An 18,030-nucleotide genomic window follows, 5' to 3' on the forward strand; every position below is an offset into this window, starting at 1 on the left:
CAATGACCATACCAGTTTTTTGGTTCAAGTTTTCATGGTAATAGAATTGCCACTTATAACAATCATGGTTCTTTTTATCTGCAGAAAAGTTTTTTAATTATTTTCTGCTCTGTCCTAAAAGAAACCAGGCTGTAGAAAATATCACAAAGGAGCATTTCCTTTGGTTTCTCCTTGTCCTCCAAAAGTCACAGCCTGGGTTTTGTGCTTAGGTTCTACTTCAAGCAATGGATTATGAGGAAATGATAAGACACATGGAGAGAGATTTATGTGTTCAAGATTTGTGGGAAAACAGATTTGTGTTATCACAAAACTATTCATAATAGCAAAGAATCAGAAGCAATCTCTTTATCTAGTTTATAGGGATTGAATAAAACTTGCTGTATTCATATGGTAGAATATTATATAGTGATCCAAATATTTATGGGGAATTTTTATGAGATTATATACATGGTATGATTTTCAATGAAATAGCAGTAGTCAGGATTACTCATCCATTAGGATTTCAATTTTGTAGAAGAGTTTGGCAAAAATACTGGATAGAATGCATATAAAAACATTTCAGTGGTTCTGAGTGGTGATGTGTAGGTGATTTAAGACATTTCTATTTTTCCTAAATTGTAAACAATGATGACATGCTTTGTTACTATTGGGACAAAAGAATAACATTCTATTAAACATTTGAAAGCCCTCCTTTAAGACGGGCATCAAACACCTGCCGCCAAATCCAGCTGCCAACCTGGATCTGTAAAACTGTGATTGGGACACAGCCACGCTCACTCATCAATGTATCTTCTGATGATGCTTTGTGCACAACTGCAGAGCTGAGTAGCTACAGCAGAAACCACGTGGGCCAGAAAGCCAAAAGTATTTACTACCTGTGCTGTCACACTGCTATTAATCTCTCCCAGCCACTCTCATGGCCACACCTGAGAAACTGTCTGTTTTAGCATTTGCCACTGTGTGGTTGACATTGTGCCTGGAATTGCCGTCAATGCTTCTGCTGGAACAGAGGCTGATGCAGACCCATTTACCTCCCCTAGGCTACCACTTCCCATGGCAGCCACTGTGGTGGCTTCCCTCTGCCCTGATGACTCATGTGAAACTCTTCAGTTTCTCTTGAAACCCTTACACACACTGGTGGGGGCCCAGTCTATCTTGAGACAACCCCACTCATGTGCCCTTGGCTGTACTCCCTACCCATTGGCAATGGGAAAGAAAATTGACTTTCCCATTCCCAAGGAATACACACAGGTGTGAGCTATTCTTTGGCGTAAAAACAAAAACAAAAAATAAAAACAGCAAAGCCACAAACTGAGATGCAAAGTTTTCGAGACCTGCTGGACTCACTCACCTACATAATTCAAGCATGTCCCAAGAACTTTCCACACATTATTTGTTTTAATCGTCCTGAGGACTGTGATGAGTTTTATGCTATATTATGGATTTCCTGAGTAGCTAGTGATAAATCAAATCTCTGAATGTTAATGTCGTGAAGTCAAGAGCTTACCTTGTCTGCTGACATGGAGGTTCACGTCCCACATGAATGAGCTCAGGACTGCAGTCTCCCTCTGAGGGGCCTCTCCAGCGTACCCTTCTGCCTCCTGAGCCCTTTTTTCCAGGTCTTTGGAGCAAAGATCTCTGTTTTCCATGTGACTCTACTTCAAGTCCTTAACAACCAGGAATTCTGACCTTTCCCATTTGACTTAAACAAGCTTGTATTTTGTGTCTAGTAGTTCACATTTCATTATGGTTCACCTTCTTGGGTCAGTTGTGGCCACAAGGCCCTATTGTTCAGTTGTTCCTACATCGTATTATGATAAATCTAGTTGAATATTTGGGATATCGACCCATTGATTAGGATCTGATGAGGCTGTCATTCTTTTTCAGATTGATTTTGGAGTGTTGTGTCCTCCCCTCTCAAATCCATATGCCCCGGGAAGGGAAGGTATTGCTAGTCTTAGTTTTCCCTTGTGTGCATCAGTTCTCATGGGCTTTTCTCTCAACAGAGCCCCACCTATGAGGACACAGTTCAATTAGAATTTTGCTTATGCATTCAAGATTCTCCAAGACATTGCATTACAGTTATTATTTGTCAGAGAAAATGGAGCTGAGTACATATTTTGAGCTTTGTCAATATTATCAGACAAAGAGTCAGAGGAAGCTATCAGAAGAAAGTAGAAAATGTTCAGAGAAGCTCAATATCGCCCCAACAGGCAGCCTGAGCTAAAGCCCGTGTCCAAGTACGGTGTATGCCTGGTCGTGGCTGCTGAGCCTAGAGGTCCTCTTACGGTGGCGGTTCCTCCCACACAGTCCTTTAGATATCAAGAAAGTTTGCTTCCCCAAGGCCAGCAGACTTTTTACACACCCTAACCACAGCCAACTTTATCACAGATCTCCCTTGGGAAGAGAATAGAAACATCGCTGAATATGTATTTTATTTCCAGATTGAATGCAATTCACTCACCTATACTCCTAAGCCATTAATCACCTTTATGTGATTTCTTCTTCTTTTCTTGCAAGAAGTGTTGTGGCTGCATCCATCATTTAAAGTCAGCCTTCATAAATCTGAACACGGACATCATGTTCAGAGACAAACGTCCCGACTAACATGCAGAATGGAGGCATCCTTTATGAGGCGTCAGGGGAACACCAGATCCTGCTGCTTGCTGCTCTTGCAGTGGGCATTTCTGCATACACCTTCACTAACACTGAGTGTAGGTCATGTTTTTGTCACCTGAGTCTCTCACTCTTCTAGACTATCGTCTGACTACCCACTGCCCCACCACCTACTGCCCTCTGTAAGAAGGAACGTCAGGGTCTGTTGACTGCACCATGCAAGGGCTTTCTCTTTGCTCACTTCTATTGCTATGTGTAGCTAACCAAGGGCGTCTTTCCGAGGTTCCTGCCAGGAGAGTGTTGAGTGGTCTGCTCAGCTTCAGACAGAACAGATGGAGGGACATGGTCCCTGGGGGAAAACAAAACCTGGTATTCCTTGAGGGGAAAGCCCCTTGCCCAGAAGGAACCAGCCTAGGATGACATTTCATTTTATTGTTTTTAAAGATTTTATTTATTTATTTATTTGAGAGAGAGAGAGAGAGAGAGAGAGGTGTGAGCCCAGGGGAAGGGGCAGAGGGAGAGAGAATGGATCTCAAGCAGACCCCATACTGAGTGCGGAGCTCAATGCAGGGCTCGATCTCAGGACCCTGAAATCAGGACCCCAGCTGAAATCAAGAGTCGGAAGCTCAACCAACTGAGCCACCCCAGAGCCCCAGGATGACATTTTATTATTTCTTACTTTACCATTTTAACCTTCGTGGAACAGAAACACTGTCAATTTTTTTTTTGTAGTTTTTAATTTTATTATATTATGTTAGTCACCATACAATACATCATTAGTTTTTGATGTAGTGATCCACGATCCATTGTTTTTGTATAACACCCAGTGCTCCATGCAGTACGTGCCCTCCTTAATACCCATCACCGGGCTAACTAATCCCCCCTCCCCCCTCCCCTCTAGAACCCTGTTTGTTTCTCAGGTCCATAGTCTCTCATGGTTCATCTCTCCCTCCAATTCCCCCCCCATTTTTCCCTTCCTTCTCCTAATGTCCTCCATGCTATTCCTTATGTTCCACAAATAAGTGAAACCATATGATAATTGACTTTCTCTGCTTCACTTATTTCGCTTAGCATAATCTCCTTCAGTCCCATCCATGTTGATGTAAAAGTTGGGTATTCATCTTTTCTGATGGCTGAGTAATATTCCATTGCATATATGGACCACATCTTTATCCATTCATCTGTTGAAGGTCATCTCGGCTCTTTCCACAGTTTGGCTATTGCGGACATTGTTGCTATGAACATTGGGGTGCATATGGCCCTTCTTTTCACTACATCTGTGTCTTTGGGGTAAATACCCAGTAGTGCAATTGCTGGGTCATAGGGTAGCTCTATTTTTAAATTTTTGAGGAACCTCTACACTATTTTCCAAAGTGGCTGTACCAACTTGCATTCCCGCCAACAGTGTAAGAGGGTTCTCCTTTCTCCACAACCTCTCCAACATTTGTTGTTTCTTTCCCTGTCCATTTTTGCCATTCTAACTGGTGTAAGGTGGTATCTCAATGTGGTTTTGATTTGGATTTCCCTGATGGCTAATGATGATGAACATTTTTTCATGTGTCTGTTAGCCATTTGTATGTCTTCTTCAGAGAAGTGTCTGTTCACCTCTTCTGCCCACTTTTTGACTTGATTATTTGTTTTTTGGGTGTTGAGTTCGAGAAGTTCTTTATAGATTTTGGATACCAGCCCTTTATCTGTAGTGTCATTTGCAAATATCTTCTCCCATTCTGTGGGTTGCCTCTTTGTTTTGTTGACTGTTACTTTTACTGTGCAGAAGCTTTTTATCTTGATGAAGTCCCAAAAGTTCATTTTTGCTTTTGTTTCACTAGCTTTTGGAGATGTATCTTGAAAGAAGTTGCTGTGGCTGATGTCAAAGAGGTTACTGCCTATGTTCTCCTCTAGGATTTTGATGGATTCCTGTCTCACATTGAGGTCTTTCATCCACTTTGATTTTATCTTTGTGATGGTGTTAGAGAATGGTCGAGTTTCATTCTTCTGCATGTGGCTGTCCAATTTTCCCAGCACCATTTATGGAAGAGACTGTCTTTTTTCCATTGCATGTTTTTTCCTGCTTTGTCAAAGATTATTTGACCATAGAGTTGAGGGTCCATATCTGGGTTCTCTGTTCTGTTCCATTGGTCTGTATGTCTGTTTTTGTGCCAGTACCATGCTGTCTTAGTGATCACTGCTTTGTAACATAGCTTGAAATCGGGCAACGTGATGCCCCAGCTTTGTTTTTCTTTTTCAACATCTCCTTGGCGATTCGGGGTCTTTTCTGATTCCATACAAATTTTAGGATTGTTTGTTCCAGCACTTTGAAAAATGTCATTGGAATTTTGATCGGGAAGATATAGATTGCTCTGGGTAGCACAGACATTTTAACAATGTTTATTCTTCCGATCCATGAGCATGGAATATTTTTCCATCTTTTTGTGTCTTCTTCAATTTCTTTCATGAGTGTTTTGTAGTTCCTAGAGTATAGAGCCTTTACTTCTTTGGTTAGGTTTATTCCGAAGTATCTTATGGTTTTTGGTGCTATTGTAAATGGAATCGTTTCTTTAATTTCTCTTTCTACAGTTGCGTTGTTAGTGTATAAGAAAGCAACTGATTTCTGTGCATTGATTTTGTATCCTGCCACATTACTGAATTGCTGGATGAGTTCTAGTAATTTGGGGGTGGAGTCTTTTGGGTTTTCCACATAAAGTATCATGTCGTCTGCGAAAAGAGAGAATTTGACTTCTTCTTTGCCAATTTGAATACCTTTTATTTCTTTTTGTTGTCTGATTGCTGTTGCTAGGACTTCTAGTACTAGTTGAACAACAGTGGTGAGAGTGGGCACCCTTGACGTGTTCCTGATCTTAAGGGAAAGGCTCTCAGCTTTTGCCCATTGAGGATCATATTCACTGTGGGTTTTTCATAGATGGATTTTATGAGCTTGAGGAATGTTCCCTCTATCCCTATACTCTTGGAGAGTTTTAATCAGGAAAGGATGTTGTATTTTGTCAAATGCTTTTTATGCATCAATTGAGAGGACCATATGGTTCTTCTCCCTCCTCTTATTAATGTGTTCTCTCACATTGATTGATTTGCGAATGTTGAACCACCCTTGCATCCCGGGGATAAATCCCACTTGGTTGTGGTGCATGATCCTTTTAATGTATTGTTGGATCCTATTGTCAGTGGGGTTTTGACGTTTTTAAGAAGGTGGCGTGTCTGGACTCGACAAGGAAGGCTGGCTGAGATGGGCACATGATGGCAAAATGAGCTGTGACTCGAGGACTCACTGAGCTCGGGGCTTGGCCCTTGAACACAGCCCCTGGGTCACTCAGGATCATCAGAATCCTAAAACTGACCAAGCTTGCGGGAACTAGACTAATGTTAACTAAACTCTTGACAAGAAGAATTTTATACAAAAAATACCAGTTTGTTCATGTGCAGTGAGGAATAAGATGGTCAAGGGATTACATTGTCTTGGGAGATGCAGTGTTGGTGCCTTCACTCTGAAGATAGTAGGCAGCAGAGGGAAGCTGGTGCAACCAGGAGACTGCTTCTGGAGTTCAGCACTGAGCTGATTTTGTTGACTGGGCTGATTCGATGCTTCTACATTCATAGTAGCAGAATGTTTTCTTCCAGGACCAGGGCATGCTCAGCTCCATGGCCGGCATCTCTTCTCATGGAGGGAGAGAGGTGGGGTCTACAAAGTCTGTTTTATGGCCCTGCATATCCAACGCTTTTGTTGCTAACCCGCCTGCCCTTTGATGGATCCCTTTTCCCAACTCAATTCAAAAACATCTCAGGTGTTGTTTTCTCTGGACTCAGCCTCATTATGTGCATATGTATGTTGCTTTCCTGATCTCTTAGAATTTCATTTACTGTAATTCTCAAACGACAGTCTTAGGACATGCTAAAGATCACAGAGTGGGGGTGTAGGCCAGGGGAGGATTTATGGCTGCCTCACATTAGAAGCTTCTTCCTCAGCAGAGAGGAGAAAATGCACATCTGGGATCTTCGCTCCTCCAACCCAAGCAATTTCAAGTATGTGCACCTTGCCTTCAGTGTTACCTCATTTTTCTTTTCACACTGCCTCTCACTTCTTTGTTCCTAAGTTCATTCTTTTCAAATCTTCTCTCTTCCATCCTGATTATTCTGGCTGTTTCTGAGATAGTTTCTAAAATGATTTCCCCCACTTTCTTAATGTCAGTATCCACCAATGAAATCTTTCATTCTCTTAATAGACTATTAGAAAAAAAAGTCAGTTTGATTTTGATGACATAGGGTGAGTTCAAGTTGGTCAGCTATATTCAATCCAGGATTTAACAGGAAAGATACAAAGACAATGGGCCAGTGGAGGGGCCGATGAGGTGGATTTAGAAAGCGTGAATTTTTTGATTACTTGTGGATTGTTATTAATTCACTTCTATCTCAGTCCTAGGATGAGGTGATGCAGTAAGATCATGAAAAAACTAAAAGAACTAGCTCGTGTTCAACATCATAGTGGAGTCCTACCTAGTACAGCAAGACAAGAATAGGAAATAAAAGGCATGCAGATTGGAAAGGAAGAAACAAAAGTGTCTTTGTTCTTAGCTTATAGGATTGTCTATATACTTGACCAAAAAATTCTTGGAGCTATAAGTGATTATAGCAAGGTGGCAAGATACAAGGATGATGCATATAAATCAGTTAATTTTCTATATACTGGCAATGAACAATTGGAACTTGAAATACAAAATACAATAGCAACAAAAATTGAAATATTTAAGTCAAATCTTAAAAAATATGTACAGGATCTATATGCAGAAAGCTACAAAACTCTGATGAAAGAAATCAAATAAGATCTAAGTAAGTGGATAGATATCTGATGTTCACAGATTGGAAGAGTCAGTATTAACATGCCAATTACTCTAAGCTTGATCCATAGATTCAATACAATTCTAATTAAAATTCATCAAGCTATTTTGTAGACTTTGACAAACAGATACTAAGGTTTAAAGGAAGATACAATAGGCCTGTAATAGCCAACACATGACTGAATAAGAATGAAGTCAGAGGGCTGACACTACTTGACTTACCATAAAGCTATAATAATTAAGATAGAGTAAACAGGGGCGCCGCGTGGCTCGGTTGGTTAAGCATCCGATTCTTGATTTTGGCTCAGGTTGTGGTCTTGGGGTCATGAGATTGAGCCCCACCTCAGGCTCTGTGCTGAGCTTAGAGCCTGCTTGAGATTCTCTCCCTCTCCTTTAGGCTCTCCCCTACTCAGGCTCTCTCTCTCTCACACAATAAAAGAAAAGACAAAGTAAACATTAATGAACAGAATAGAGTGCCCCCAAACAAACATAAATAAATATAGTCAACATATCTTTGACAAGGGAGGAAAAGCAATACAATGGAGTAAAGGTAGTGTTTTCAACAAATGGTGCTGGTACAACTGGACATCCACAGACCTTACACTTCTCACAAAAGTTAACTCAAGATGGATCTTACACCTACATGTAAAATACAAAACCATAAAACATCTAGAAGAATACACAGGAGAAAAATCTGGCCTTGGGCTTGGTGATGAGTGTTTGTTTTTGTGCGTGTGTTTTTTTCATATAAGATGAAAAGTAAGGATTAGTTGGATGTTATTAATTTAATTTTAATAAACAAGCCACAGTTGGGGAGAAAATATTTGCAAAACACATACCTGATAATGCCTTGTAGCCAAAATATATAAAAAGTTCTTAAAATTCAACAACAAGAAATCAAACGACCCACTTAAATAATGGACAAAAGACCTGAGCAGACACCTCATCAAAGACAACATATAGATGGCAAATACATGTAAGAGGAGATCCTCAATATCATTTGTTCTTAGAGAACTGCAAATTAAAATAACACTATAATACCACTTCCCTTGATATGATGGGATAGAAATGGCAATTTTCCTCTGGTATTCCTTCCCCAAATCCATATCCCCAGTGTAATCATGATTACACAGCCAAGAGGAGCCTAAGGAGACAGGACAACCTAATATGGTACGCTGACTGGGGTCCTTGAACAGAAAAAAGACATTAAGGAAAAGAAATCTGCCCACTACAACAAGTATACCATACTTATGCACAAAAATGGATGATTAGTTATTATTAATAAGAGTATTATGGTACTATTCATTAATATACTATTCACTAATTAGTATACTATTAATTAATAACACTCCACTATTATATTATACTATAAATTATACAATTTTTGCAGTTTTTCTATAAATCTAAAACTGTTCTAAAATGAAGGGCTTTTTTAAAAATTTTAAACAACTAAGAGTTGTTTCACTAAGGTTTCAGCTAAACCACAAGGGATCTGCAGCCTTTTTAGTAAATGATTTGTACCATCCACACCAAGGTGACTTGGAATGAGTTGGAACATGTGTAGTGGCCTAGCCCACCTTGTGGGGAAGGTACAAAAGGAACCATCATGGTTCCCTTTTTCACGGACATTAGTGGCATCAATATGTTTAATGGCAACTTTCTGGGAGGGTCTGATAGGGGCTTCACCAGTTTCTCTGCAGGCTGCTTCTTTTTTCCTTGGCATTAATACGGGTATATCTGCAGTGAGTGGTAGCTCAAACAAAGGAACTTTGCAGATATTGGAAACCCTGCAAAAGTCTAGAGGGATATTTCATGAGACTCACATGCTCCCAACAGGTCTTAGCCCTGGGCTCTTTGGAAATGTGCTTCTCCAACCCAGTAATGGAATAACCCACAGACTGCTAGTTTTGAGTGGGCCCAGGCGGAAAGACAGCTTTGGGGAAGGTCCAGGCTGTGACGTGAATATTCCTGCCCCATGGTCCAGTGGATTTAATGGGGCTCAAGGAGAAATCTATAGTAATTAAGACTGCTTTCAGGACCCCTGGCCATCCTTAAAAGAAGAATCACAGGGAAGATCCTGAGGGGTAGAGCAAAGCCATGCCTTCCTCTGTTGATAGCTGTACCCCTTTTAATAGCTTGTTGCTTGCTAATGAGTCCTGATAGAGACTACCACTTGCCATGAAGTATCAGGTGGCTGACTTTAAGACCTGAGGTTTCCATGATGAACTGGTCGATATCCAATCACAAAACTGTAGGCTGAAGAGTATAACAGCAATATATTTTAAAGTGGAGAGGTATATACATATAATCAGGCAGATCTATAAAGCATAAACAGTTTGAATGAGAAGGGGACTAAGACTTTTTATTCTTTCTTAACCTTCTTGCAGCCCAAATCTATGGCCTCAAGGGAAATTCTCTTTGGCCAGTTACTGAGAAGGAACAAAATCTCAGTCCCGGTTTCCAGAAGACTCTGTGTAATATACCGGTATCAGCTAAAAGTGAATTGTCGGCCCAATAATACCCCACTCAGGGGTGGCCCTGAAAAATTAGTGGTTATGGGCAAATCTTCCAAAGTATAGAACCTCTAGTAGTAATGTCAGGCTATCCATTTTGAGTGGAGGGAGAAATGGCCAGAGATGTAGACATAACTTAATCATGGGAAGTGACTTACGGTTTGGACATTTAGCCAAGGATTTGAAATTGATTGGTAGGGTGCTTTCTAGCATCAACAACCAATTCTCCAGATACCAATTGGGTGTCCAACAATTTAGTTCAATTCTGACACTAACTACTTGGAGTTAGCATCAGATTTCACAGATTTAAGAGATTGGTCCCACAAGACTGTCCTCACTTCAGACATCAGTTGCAAGTCCTGGGCCCACATACTCATAACTGACTGGCTATAAATTGAGGGTTCCCACAATCCTCTCCTCAGGTGTGATAATTCTTTAGAATGGTTCATAGAACTCAGAGAAACACTTTAGTTCCATTTATTGGTTTATTATAAAGGTTATATGCAGGAACAGCTAGACGGAAGGGAAACATAGGATATGGGGGAGGTGTGGAACTTCCCTGCCCCGCTAGACACACCACCCTCCTAAACACCCTCCCAGCCAGTCCATATGTTCACCTACCCAGAGGTTGTCCAAATCTCATTGTTCCAGACTGTTTATAGAGCTCAGTCATAACTCCCCCACCCCTTTTCCTGAGGTAAGGAGTGGGGCTGAAAGTTCCAGCCTTCTGATTACTTTGCTTTCTGGTGATCAGCCCCATCCTGAAGCTATCTGGGGATTCTGCCCTAAAGCACCTCCTCAGCATAAACTCTGGTGTGACCTCAAAGGTCTCATTATAAACAAGACACTCTTCTCTTCAGAAAATTCCTAGAGTTTTAGCAGCTCTGTGCCAGGAAGCAAGGTCAAGGACAAATATATTATCATACCACAATTAGAGAGAAGGAATTTTAGGGAAACATAGGAGGTTGGGACTATTGCAATGGAGAGAGACTATTAGGATATTTGTGTCTCATACAAATGTTCAAGAAGGTCATCTGCTGCAGAAAAAGTTCTTAGCAATGAAGTGACCAAGAAAATCCACCCTGTGGATGTGAGCCAGCCACTCTCTGCAGCCACGTGGCACTTGCTCCCTGGCACATGTAAGGTGGCCATAGTGGTAAAAGTGGGGGCTCTTCTTGGGCTCAACATATGGACTTTCCTGTGCTGAGGTTGGTCTGATGAACACCACTGCTGGGCCAACACTGGGCTCCTCCAAATCCTTCCAGGAGGATCTGCCAGTTCCCTGGAAACAGAGATTATGCTAACCTAGTAACCTTATTATGATGGATTGGGGGACATAGATATCTTACTTCCTGGTATAGATTTATTTTGTATGCCCAGAATGCTTCTGCCAACTTCACTGGTCTTGATATTTGCTCCATAATCTAGGAACAGCTAACCTGATAAATTCATGCTAAATGTCCATTGATGGCTCAGGTTTTATTGGAGATAGCCACCTTAAAGATTGGATTTCTATTCTGTAGGATGGAGTATATGATGGACTAGGATCAGTATATGGAAAACCTTTGCAGGGCTTTTGCTTCCTGTCCTTTCAATCTTGACATATGCTGGTCTAGAGATCCTACTTTCCAAGAAAAGAATGCTTGCATCTGGGGATACAACATGAGTTCCATTCGGTTGGAAGCTGAGAGCACCCCTTGGCTAGTTTTGGCTCCTTGGGACTTGGAACTAACTGGCACATGGGATTACTGTACTCTTTGGGATGACTGATCCTGATTATTAAGGGGAAACTGGGTTGCTGTTCACAATGCAAGTAGGGAGTATCCATCTAGAAAGTAGGGGATTCTCTGGAGTGCCTCTTAGTAATTCTAGATTTAATGGTAGTAGTCATACGTGACAGTAACGACTCAGTAAAGTGAGGACCATTATGCACCCTAGCAGGGGAAGAATGCAAATCAGTCAAGGTGCTAACTGAGGGCAAGGGTGCCCAGCAATAGGTGTGGCTGAGAGAAGTAATACAGATTAACCACTGACTCTTGACCAGTTATAGAGAAGAGAAGTGAAGCAGTTGTAGATTTTTGCTGTGTGCCCAACAGCCCGTGATTACCTATCCATGATTCCGTATTGGGTGTGTTAATGGTAGTTCAGAGGTTTTCAGACCCCGTAGAGTGACAGCGCACATTAGCAGGAGAACTGCAGATCCATGGTATCCTGGGTTTGAAATGGATGTCATGAGCAAGGGGACAGGGTGAGAGCCTCGTCCTTGGACAGTTGTTGGCTGTAGGTGCATGGAAGCATGCTGATGTTCCTCAGTCGTCAATGGGTGAGAGCCAATAATGAGTAGCAGTCAATGGGCTGAGCTGGTCCAGATCTTGCCTCTGTGACAGAGTAAAGGAAATCCCATTGAAAATGGAGTTGGGAAGCCCTGAAGGGGGCGCTCTCATGTACGTACCACTCCTTGCAGCCTGCTTCACCAGCAGGAGGAAGGAAGATAATTCTTATCTTGACGAGGGAGGCCACTGTTCACATAGGAATTTTATCTCCTGCTTTCAAGAAAGATCTCTCCCTGCCCCAGCAACACCACACCAACTATGGCTTCCTGCCAACGAGAAACTGTCATAACCTCAAACTCCTGCTCTTCTCCAGTGAACTTTTGTTCAAAACAACCCTCCCCAGTTTCCTCCAAAAACCTAATAAAAACTGACCTTCCCTTTGTCTCTTTGGACTTGCCTGTGTCTTGCCAAAGTTTGCTTGCCCTGAATTGCAATTCCTCTTCTATTCTCAAACTACTTTTTCTAGTAAAAGTAACTGGCTGTTGGGGTGCCTGGCTGGCTCCGTTGGTTGAACATGTGACTCCTGATCTCGGGGTCCTGAGTTTGAGCCCTGCATTGGGCATGGAGCCTACTTAAAAAAAAAAAAAAGAAAAGAAAAGAAAAAGAAAAAGAAAAAAATGTCCTGAATAAAAGATGTCCCTGGGTTTAAAAAAATAAATAAGGAACTGGCTATTTTATCTTTAAGGTTGACACCTCTTTCAGATTCCCCCTCATCTTTTTCCTTCTTTGCTCTGTCTCACAGTGGGGCTCCTCCATGCAGGCTGAGCACTCAGGCTCCTGTGTCAACTGCCTCCCCACAGGGTTGGCTTGGTAGGAAGCAGTCGGGGGAGCTGGAGGGGAAAGGAATGGAGAGCAGACAAACCAACTCTCAGTGCAGTTTTTGTGGGATGTCTCTAGCTGCTGGGCTCTGGAAACCCTCTACCTTTTGTCCTTCTGTCTAGGGTCATTGATGACGGCTTCCTGATAGGGCCCATTGTCTGGCTTGTTTCATCGTCTGTCTTTTTTTTTTTTTTTTTTTTTTTTTTTTTTTTTTTTTAAAGATTTTATTTATTTATTTGTGAGAGAGAGAATGAGAGAGAGCACATGAGAGGGGGGAGGGTCAGAGGGAGAAGCAGACTCCCTGCCGAGCAGGGAGCCCGATGCGGGACTCGATCCCGGGACTCCAGGATCATGACCTGAGCCGAAGGCAGTCGCTTAACCAACTGAGCCACCCAGGCGCCCCTCATCGTCTGTCTTCATCTTCTGAGGTCTTCCATGTCTGAGGAACCCACTCCCTGAATTCACTTCCCTTGGTTTCAAATACTTCAGATGGCTCTGGTTTCCTGGTTGGATTCTGATGAATAGCACCATGCAGGTGCGCAGGGTCCCTCTCTTGGAAGGGCCCTGTGCTTGGTTTAGTGCTCAGCTGTCACCATATTGAGACACTTCACTTTGTACTGGGTCCCACAGGAGGCCTAGCCAGTGTTATTGACTAACACACGTAGAAACTCCGAACTGTTGGCTGTGCAAGTATACAGGGGGTTTTGTCCTTAATAGGACTGCCTATCAAGGGCTCTAGACGTGGGGTGGGATGTTCACTGAGACATGTAGACCAAAGGGCAACCTGCAGCTCCATCAAGGAGAGAAGAAATGCTGGTGAAGGGAAGGGCTATAGAAGCGTAATAACAGAGGCAGTGAGGTAAGATTATAAACAAGATTGTGAATGACAAAGTCAGAAGCTGGGAGAACTGGCAGCTCCTTGTAGGACTCACTGGTTTGCTCTGAGATGATGAGGAGGGTTGGACTCCCTGGGTTAGTGGTGCCAGAAAGCCTCAAATGGCCCATTCAGGTTCACACCTGGATTTTGTGGCCCAGACTCTTTTCCTTTCACTACACCATAGCATGAAAGACCTGGTTTTCTTTCATGCGTGTTTATGCTCTTACTGGGTCATCTTGGAAACACGGGCGATTTCTTCATTTTGTAGCCCACTTGCCCTAGAAATCCTGAAAGAATGCTTGCACCTATGCCAAGAAAATGTCGTTAACAAAATTCAGTCTTTTGCAAATAAAAGTCCAGCACTGCTGCCGTCCCCAGAGACAACATATCCTGAGCCAAGAGCTTCCATCTTGGTCCACTGGACCTTTGAAGGAGGTTGCCATCCAGAAGATTATGAGGTTTATAAACCCCTGATGGAGAGAACAAATCCAAGTCTTTGCATCTTATTTATAATGAAAATAATTGCCAACATTTATATAAGACATACTAGAGTAGCATGTTATAGCATATAGAGTGGCATCACTCAGGTAGCATGTTAATGACATGTATCTCCGGTTGTCTCCATAAAAAACACCATGGGGCGCCTGGATGGCTCTGTTGAGTGTTGAGTGTTGAGTGTCCGACCCTTGATTTCGGCTCAGGTCATGATCTCAGGGTGGTAGGATCGAGCCCTGTGTTGGGCTCCGTGACTCAGCGGGGAGTCTGCTTGTGATTTCTCTCCCTCTCCCTCTGTCTCCTCCACCCCGCAGCCCCCTCTCTAAAATAAATCTTAAAATAAACCCAAAACAACAACACTGTGAGATAGGACTGTCGGTATGCTCATTTCTCTCTTAAGAAAATCCCAGAGTGGAAAATTTAAATACTTGTTCAAAGTAACATAGACAGTAAATGTTGGAACTGGGGTTCACAGGTAGGCAGTCTGCCTGCAGAGACAGTCCCCTTAGCCTCCTTGCCCAGTGGGAAACTTAATTTTGGCTCCTTTAACACACTTACTTATATTGAAAACAGCTAAGAAGGCTATTGTGATGTTAATTGCTTGGCTAAAACCAACTCTTCCTTTTAACCTCTGACCCACCACATGATTCCCTTCTCTTCTCTGAAACCATATTATCCTGGGAAATGGCCCACCATTACAGTACGTAGAACATTGGGTTTGATTGCTGACTTGCTGGCCTGCCTTCTCCACCAGTCCTGGGTCTCTTGAAAAAAAAAATGATGTTATATTTCTTTTTTTTAATTTATATTTTTGAGAGAGAAAGAAGAGAGCATGAGTGGGAGGGAGGGGCAGAGAGAGATGGAGAGAAAAAGTCTTGAGTACGCTCCATGCTCAGTGTGGAGCCCAATGTGGGGCTGGATCTCACGACCCTGAGATCATGACCTGAGCCGAAATCAAAAGTTGGATGCTCAACTGACTGAGCCACCCAGGCGCCCCAATGCTACATTTCTGATGTTAGCATTTAAAGATATGTCTAACACCTAAAATTACCTAACACCTGTCAACTGAAGGGGTGGATGAAAGACTATGGCTAATTCTAGAATAGGATTTGGGAGATCAGAGGGGAGGTGCAAGGCTTCTTGCTCTGTCTCACTGCTCTTCTGCTGCTTGACTTCTGCCCACCTCACCTTCCATGGCCTCTCTGCTCTCCTGGTAACTACTGATCATCCCCTTTTTAATCATGCCCTTCCCAAGTGCTTGGCTATTGCAATTTTTATGAACATGGCTAAAAGGGAAATTCTTGTCTTCCCTTAGACCTTTTTTCTTCTTCTTTTTTGCTATGCTTGACAACTCCTCCAGAAATCAAGAACTCCATAGGGAGGATTTAGGGAATGTCCAAAGCCTCTCCAGCCAGCAGAGCCCTATCATACTTCTCAAAGAATTTTAACTTCTGTCTTCAGGGAAGCCCCTGGATTTGTAGAGTTGAGCAGAGAGTCTTTGTTGATGCTGAAGGAATATAGATATTTGGTAATTCTTCTGTATTCCCGCCCCTGCTTCAGGATAAAGCTTTTATTTTTCTACATTTCTCCTCCCAGCTCCTGCCAAGTTAGCATCTTTTTTTGACTAAGTAAGAGCTGGGAGCCAGGAAAAGGTACCAGTTTTATTTAGGTAGTGCAATATTTTATTTCCATCTTCAAAGCTGTTTTTACAGCTTTTGCTTTTCTCATTCTCTTCCAGCGAAGCCACTGCAATGAGATGATTCTACAAGAACTGTTTTCTTATTTGCTTTCCTTTCTGACTCATAGGGTAATGTGATTAGTCACTAATGAAAAAGGCCAGACTCATTCAAATTCACATTGTGATCATGCACTATGTCACATGTACAGCGTCATAAGTAGTATTGTTAGGTGAAGCAAAACAAACAAACTCTCTCATGAAATAAAATAAAAAGCTGAGCTGGCTCTAGTTAAGTCCCAGCTCTGACATTCTCTAGATATAGAACTTGGAAACTTTCCTTTTTCTCTCTGAATCATATTTTCTTTTTCTATAAAACAGAGGTGCTATGGAGTTGTGCCATTATTTAATTAAAAAAAAAAAACAACTATGTAAAACATCTCTAATAGTGTCTGGCAAATAGTAGGTGTTCAACTCATATTAGTGTCTTTTCCAATTTTCTATATCGGAAACTGGATATCAAGTATTTATGTAGTGTAAGCACTTCATCCTTTTCTGGTATCCTAACTGACCGGCTATTCTATTTCTGCTTGAAATCTCCAGTGGTAACTCACTGCCCTCCGTGGAGCCTGTTCTAAGTCTTTAGAAAGAGTGGAAGAGAGTGACATTGAGTAGGGGTGGTGTGCAGTTTTTGGGTTTTGTTTGTTTCTGCCCCATTTTCTTGCCCCATTCCTCCCTAGTAAGAAAGGCCGGTGTGGCTGATAGGCTGTATCACTGCTCCCAAAGATCCCTACCTCTTGGGTCTCACACCCTTTGTCCCTTCCCCTTGAGTGTGGGCAGAGTCTGTGACTTGCTTTTCTCCAATAGAATATGGCAAAAGTGATGTCCTTCTGTGATTACATGTGGTAAGATTGTGTGTCTTTCTAGAAGACTCTATGGTACCCTTCTGTGGTGGCACTCACACTAATTGCTTGCCTCAGTTTGGTATGAACCTTTCATATGTGGGATGCGGTAAGATGAAGACCATGTGCACAAGCTTGGCCCTGAACCAAATGTGCCTCCATGCAGGTCTACCGGCTACCTGCCCTGAGCTCTGGCTTCCTTCCTCTGCCTGCTCGTTCCTTTCATCCTTGTCTCCAGCGTTGGACCACAGCTAATTGATGCTTTCGAGGCTGACTTACTGCTTTACCTGAAGAGTCCTGGCCCACTTCCTGATTTCATTGAGCATTTCTTGGACAGACTATCTGGAGTTTAGAACTCCTTGGCTTGACCTTCTAATACCCTCTTAGTGTCTCTCGGGCAGCCTCAGTGGCCCTGACCTAGCCCTGCCCATCTGGGTTCCTGCATTGCAAAGATAGAAATACCATAGTTTTGTTTTGTTTTGTTTTGTTTAACAACTAGGTACAAAAAAAACCCTCTGTTTCTTTCCCCCCTTTCCTAAACCAGTAGTGGGGATTTTATCCTCATTAAACATCATGTTGGCTTTGCCACTGCCTATTAAGGTCATTTGGATGCTCACATCCAGTAAATTTGCTAATTATCCTGGCTTTTGTCTGCTTCAAAAAATGATGAATCCATTGCCAAAATAGTCATCTACATTAATGATACATTTGTAGGACAATTCTGGACACAAAATAGAGTCTTATTCTCTAATGTAGTTTGAAAAAACCCATATGTTTTCTTCACAGAGGGTAAACTAAATACTAGGAGAATATTTGTTTTAACACTTAATGAGGGATCTCGAGAGAAATTTAAGACTCTTGTGCTTAAGAGTTTACATCCGAATACCTTGATGCGTTTCCTTTATGGTTCCTTCAAAGTGACGACATAGTGGAATCTGGGTGGTGCAGCTGGT

Source organism: Mirounga angustirostris, unplaced genomic scaffold, assembly GCF_029215605.1.
Source record: "Mirounga angustirostris isolate CCGP_5_RB_7025 unplaced genomic scaffold, mMirAng1.0.hap1 SCAF_12, whole genome shotgun sequence".
Taxonomy (NCBI): domain Eukaryota; kingdom Metazoa; phylum Chordata; class Mammalia; order Carnivora; family Phocidae; genus Mirounga; species Mirounga angustirostris.